Here is a 6,874-nt window from a genome sequence, read left to right on the forward strand (position 1 = left end):
TTTTTACCACCAGGATCCCTCCTACCTGTGCAATCAACACATTCATTTGATATCAGACCCACAGTTAGCAAAGCCTGAGAGCAGACAATCAACAATCAGTTGCCCAAGGGACTGATCTTTCCCCTACACATAACCAAAACCAGGCTCAGCCTAGGCCTTCAGATGAACTAGCTTTTCACATTATCTTGTCTAGGTTTGCAAGGGGAACACTGAGTAACAGAAGTTACTTCACTATTTCTTATTTCTGAATAAACCTTCTTATTGGTTTACACCCAAGGAAAATAACTTTACGAACCTGCCAAAGGAGCCTACCACCATCAGCACAACAGACGGAAGCCCAGTCCCAAGCAAGTACACCTGAGAATCAGAAGGAACAGGAGTATGGGACAAAGGTCTTGCAAGAACAAGAGCCAGGCCTGGCAAGAGAGTCACTGCTGAGGTTTGTGTTCTATTATTGTTATTGGAGTTGCCAAGCAAACCAAGCAATCGAGTGGATCAGCTTTGGACTATAAACAGCAAGTCCCTTTTTTGGACCAGGGCAAGAACGTCACCTGCGCAAACCACTTTCCCAAGTATTTAGATCTTGTTTAGAGTCAAGCCTTCAGCACTGACTTCACTTAGCTAGTTGCTGTACTCCCACAAAGTCCAGGCTCTATTATATTTCACTTATATAGTAGTAAGTTATGTGATTTCATGTGCATTCTGATTTACTTGTACGTGCACTGACCTAATTACACAGCAGCTGGGGGCTCTGAACTGTTGCAACTATGACAGCAACATAACACTGCCCCAATAAAGCCAGACGTAGTCAAGATTTCTTCCTGTAGACTTTGCAGTCAGTCTTACCGTTCCAAAGCTAACAGGCACAATGACTCACTACTCCACCCCACTGCTGAGGGGGATGCTATGGTTTGTGGTCTGTGCTTCATATCCGGCACAGGCAGAAGAAATTTCTTGCTGGACTAGTATGCCAAGACTCTACCTGCAGTGTCAGAGAGCATTTTCTGAAAGAAGGAAGAACCCCCAAGAATTATTTCAGAGCAAAGACTGGCTCTTCATTCTTTAAGTCAGTTGTGCCAACAGGAGACAGGACAACTGGATGGAAAGAGATTAAAATTCAGACTAGTTCCCCACCTGCTTCTGCTACTCATGCAGAAAAGCCAACAGGGCTTTTTGGAAGTGGTGATAGGGCAGACTTGCTTGTTGCATCTGAGTCACTCCCTGTAGCCAGCCAGATTATATTTAGCTCTGAATTGTCAATCTAAAGTTTCCAGGCTGGAAAAAGTGAACAGCATTGCTCTGGAAAGAAATCTGTTTCATCTGTGCTCCTTTACAGCAGGAGAAGGAGGGTGACTCATGACTGGACCACACTAGTGCCTGGCTTTATATATATGTACTACTGGACATATGAGATTCTTGAAGTAGAAGTCACCTCCACATCATAGCTATCTTGGAGCAGAAGTGGCCAGACTTACTCAGACAACTCATAGCAACCAATTTTTTTGTTTCAAAAAAAAAAATACTCTATGGACAAGATCATCCTGGAAGCAACAAAGGGCTAGGCAGAGCTCCACTCTGCATTTTCCATGTGTCTGGTAAATACTCTCAAAGCTTTGTCTTCCCTACCCTTCCCTGTACTCTCATTACAACTTCAGAAACTGGTGGTGAAGAACAATCCCTCCATATTTATAAGGAAGAGACCAAGGACTTCTCTGCTCTATGCTTCCTTCTGGTATTACACAGGTTCTGTATAACTGACTGGCTGTAAGGGATATGAAGGGAAAAAAAATGCATTCAAAAGATCCCACTTTCCTAGGGAAAGTTATTTGAATTACATGTTTTCTGAAGTGGGCTGCATTCCAATGAGTACAAGGAAACAGTGAACATAAGTATCAAATGAAGTCATTCAGAGCCACGTGAAAACAGATGGGGATAGCAGTTGCCACTAAAAACTGGTATTCAAATTATCAGCCATGTGTCCACAGACTTCAATACTGTTCATTACAGTACTGGATAGGGTGTCACATGCCAAGCTCCCCTTTATTGCTTGACTTGCCCACAGTGTAATTCACAGCATTATCTAAGATTCTCCCAGAAATTAACATATAGAAACTTCTTCTCCAGCAATGGTATTTTTCAGGAAGGCAGACCTCCGTTAGCCAGTTTCCCTCAGATCTGTTGGTGCACCACTCTCGGTAACACAATAGCTAAAGACTAAAAAACAAACAAAAAAAAAAACACCACAAAAACCACCACAAAACAAAAAACACCCCCACACTCATGGACATGTTATTTTAGAACACCAGTGTCTGGGGAAAAAAAAAGAGCTATATAACAGCCCTAGAAGCCACCTTGTAGTTGAACCACCAACACTGATATTGGCCTTACTTATAGAGATCAGAACACAATATGCCAAACTCATGCTCAGGCAAGAAGGCTGGAAGTCTTTCAAAGCTGCACAGACAAGGCAAGTGACCAGCCATTAACTATGTTACAAGATACTTTCTAAATATAGTTCCCTTTAGCAGGGATTTATGAGACTTCTCAAATACCTAAAAATGTAATGCATGGAACTATTAGCATGGCAATGGTGTGGTAACTTGAGTTTACACTGCTTAGATAACTTAAGGGAAGAAAAACTCCTTTGGGGTTGGAGAAGAAAACCACTAACTTTCATGACCCTGAAAGGAGTTGGTATGGCAGCACTAAATAGCACTCGGGGGTGCTAACAGTCCAGAGCACCCTAGCTGGATGATCTTCTTCATTGCTCTCTGTGGTAGACAAGGTACAACCCTGGTAGGATGCTGTGACCTCCCGCACAACTGGGGCAAACTGACAAGGGAAAGCTGTCACCTAGATTCAGTTCCAGCAGTGTTGCAGGGCAACTTGCAATTGCACTCCTGCTGCCCTTCAGAGTACAGGTTCCCTTCAGCATCTGCTTTGATACAAAGTAAAGAGATGGTAAAAATAAATAAAATGAAATAAACAAAATAAAATAAATATTCTGCCTGGCTGCAGGGACACAGGCACTGTCCTGTGCCAAGTAGTACCGTGGGACACTTTGTATTTGTGGAAGTAGTAACAGAAGACAGTAGAGATGCAACAGCTGGGGGTGCAGTTATGTGAGAAGAAGTACCGGCAGCTACCTCTTGCCAGCAAAACCAGATTAAGATGAGATACTTTTTAGGTTTTTTTACTGGATTCATAGTTGTAGACTCTGCCTCCATGTGCACCACAAGACAGGTTAGATTTCCCACATAGGTGCAGGAAAGCCCAGAGAGCTCTACTTTTGGTGACTTACCACATCACCTGTTCTTGTCAGGTTATCTCATATCTGTAGACTTAGAATCATTATGGTTGGAAGAGACCTCAAAGATCATGAAGTCCAACCATATACCTGATGCCACCATGCCCACTAAACCATGTCTTGAAGAGCCACATCTAAATGTTTTTTGAACACCTCCAGGGATGGTGACTCCACCACCTCCCTGGGGAGCCTGTTCCAACGCTTAACGACTCTAACAGTGAAGAAGTTCTTCCTAATGTCCAGCCTGAACCTCCCCTGGTGCAACTTGAGGCCGTTTCCTCTTGTCCTATCGCTAGTTACTGGGGAGAAGAGACCAAACCCCACCTGGCTACACCCTCCTTTCAGGTCGTTGTAGAGGGCGATCAGGTCTCCCCTCAGCCTCCTCTTCTCCAGACTAAACAACCCCAGCTCCCTCAGCCACTCCTCATAAGGCTTGTTCTCCAGGCCCTTCACCAGCTTTGTCGCTCTTCTCTGGACACGCTTCCAGCACCTCCATGTCCTTCTTGTAGTGAGGGGCCCAAAACCGAACACAGTATTCGAGTTGCGGCCTCACCAGCGCGGAGTACAAAGGGATGATCGCTGCCCTGGTCCTGCTGGCCACGCTGTTTCTGATACAGGCCAGGATGCTGTTGGCCTTCTTGGCCTCCTGGGCACACTGCCGGCTCATGTTCAGCCGACTTGTGCACAGCCTTATAGCAGCAGAGGTGAGCAGTTACTTGGAGAATATACAGCTACAGTCTAGGGGGGAAAAAAGAAAAAAGAGCTAGGCAAGACGCATTCTTTGTGCAAGACAAGAAGCCTCCAGCAGCGTGAGCCCAGACATAGGCCACATAAAAAGCAAAAGCAAGCTAGCACCATCCTTAAATCATCACCATTTCAGATGACTGTCTCAGGGTGATTATTCAGCAGTTGCTGTCACATCTGTCTCTTTTGCATGTGACCAGGCAAGTCTGAACAAAGGCACCGAGAAGAGACTCACAGTCATTGGGAACAGCATCTTTTCACTTAGAGCAGCTCAGTTAGGCCATTACATCAAATAAGCATGAAAATTCCCTTTTAGAAGACCTTTCATTCCACCATGTTCCAAGCAGTGAGCAGGTTAGAGCACTTAAATGCTTCTTTCCTCATTTGTACTAATTTAAATAACTCTGAAGTTCTGCCTCCTCTCTCCCCGTACTTCTAGCTTCACTGAGGTTACATAGCTGTAACTAGAGGTAGCACATAAAACTACATATGACATGTTGTCCCCGGTGATAGCCCTCAGCACCCACAGATTCAGCAATGCTTCTTTACTTACTGTTGCTCACATACATTGCTTTGAGAACAGGAGACAGACTCCTTTCGGCAGAATTGCTAGATCTTCATGAAGTTATGTACTAATATTATTATGCAACATGTTTTAAAGCAATGTGTTTTACTCGCTCATTCTTAATCTTTCATTAGGTACTAGTGAAGCTAAGCATTTTGCTGCTCTGGAGTCTTCGTTTTGGCAGAGGAATCACTACAAGCACGCCAGCTAAGGTAGTGGTCTGAGGGAGGAAAAAGAAAAGAAAAAAAGACACCCGCTCATTGATTGTTAGGAGTTACGCAGGTGGACAGTAGATGTTTTAGAGAAGTGGCAAAGGAAAGAGACATCGAACCTCAGGCTGCAGGGAAGCCATTACGCCAGAAGAGAATGAAGATTCTCTTAGATGCAGCACTCTGAAATCCAGTACTTCTTTTAATACTGTCAGATTTAGAAACTAATTTTTAGCAAGTACATGCCAACAAAAGCCTAGAAGGAATTACATCAATTTAAGTAGTTAAGTTTGAACTCCAAGACAGAGAAGTGCTATTGGAGTAGGTGAAAGCACAGACAAATTCCACTTATTAACCAAAATGATTGTTTGAGGGTAATTGCAAGCTGTTGTGGGAGGCACCGATTTTAATAAATATCTGTACAGCACTCACAGTGACAGGGCCCTGGCTCAGGGTAAGAACAGGCAGCCCAGTTCCTATGCAACTGGGAGAAAAAGCACAATTTGACCTAATAAAGATCTTGGGTTTTTTATCAGCAGTCTACTGCAACAGAGTCGGGGGGGAAGCACTCTAGTCCAGATTCATTCTTAAAGGACTTTGCGGGGAGGGTGGAAGAGACAAGGCTGCTACCACCAGCCTGTATCAGCAGAGCGGAACTAATTCAGTTATTTTAGTTTCTTGTTCACTGATTTATCATTTTCTAGGTAGTCCTGTAGGCTGAAAGTAAAATCTACATTATTGCAAAGCACAGAACATCATTTACATGTAACAGTAGCCATCAGAAAACGTAAATGGGAGGAGAAAGTCAGGGAAATGATGCAGTAGAGACTATTACAGTTCCACTAGACTCACAGTGAAGTTATTCCATACCTTGTAGAAAGATGGTGAAAGGCTGAAGAGGTTAACTTTGTTGTACGAGAGGCAGTAAACTGAAGCCATGGCAATAAGCACTGTACTTCCATTATCAAGAAAGCTCTAGGCTACAATTTCCATGTCAGCCCAACACCACCACAGCTACCAAGTATTACAATAGCTGAAAATATCATCTCTGCATTACAAGCCTGCCTATATAATTAGATGTTTAAGAACAGGTAGAGTTGGTCATGGGCTAAGTTTAGTCTTGATCACAGGAAGACCACTACATTAGCAGTTTCCATAATCCTCCCCTTAGGCCTGTATACAGCCCTGGAGTTCCTAAAAAGCCGTGATTCATCATTTATTACTCAGGGATTCCTGCCCATTTCAGAATGAAGTGCAAGACAACAACTTAGTCATCAATTTAAATTTATCGGGAGAACTTTCTTTGCCTTTCTCCCAAAGCCACAGACTGGCCAAGTGAAAAAATCTTTTTAATAAAAGAAATGGATATTTTTTTCTCTATTGAAGAAGTGTTAACCTGTTTCCTTTAGAGTTCTTCTCCCATCCTCTTTTACTTCAGCATTAGAGGAATCGGATTCATCATATATCAAAGGCTCTAAGACATGCAATAAAAAAAAATATTTGCGATCAAGATCCCAATCCATGTGTTCCTCATTTGTAAGTTTTCAACTGAGAAAGTTACCACTCAATATTATATTAGAATTGCAGTTCTGATACTAATGTCCGTCTCCTGTGGCTCTCTTCCTTCTCCACCTCCCACTGCAGCAAAATAGTGGGAAATAAGTGGGAGATATATCACCTTTGATCCAAAGAAAAGAGATCAGAGTTCAAAAGGAGGAATTTAGGAGGCTGCATAAAAGCTGCTGCCATCTCAGTTTTCCAAACAGAGATATCAAAACTGCTTACGGTGCCCCCCTGACCCCTTCTTGGCGAGAAGAACTGTCCCCCTGCTTTCCAGGGCCACTGTGATTTACCTGCTTAAAAGAGCCAGCTACAGCATCACACTGCTAAACAAGGGCAGATGAACACAGAAGTTTAGATCAAGATGGTATAGGAACAGCAAGATCATGGAAGTCTCATTTTACCAGTCTAATAGTCTACTGAGCTGACTGTAGCATATCCCCACCAAAATTAAGAATAAAGCCTAGGCCATTGTGCCAAACCTTTAAC

The sequence above is a fragment of the Cariama cristata genome, unplaced genomic scaffold (genome assembly GCF_000690535.1).
Source record: "Cariama cristata isolate BGI_N322 unplaced genomic scaffold, ASM69053v1 scaffold5937, whole genome shotgun sequence".
NCBI classification, from domain to species: Eukaryota; Metazoa; Chordata; class Aves; order Cariamiformes; family Cariamidae; genus Cariama; species Cariama cristata.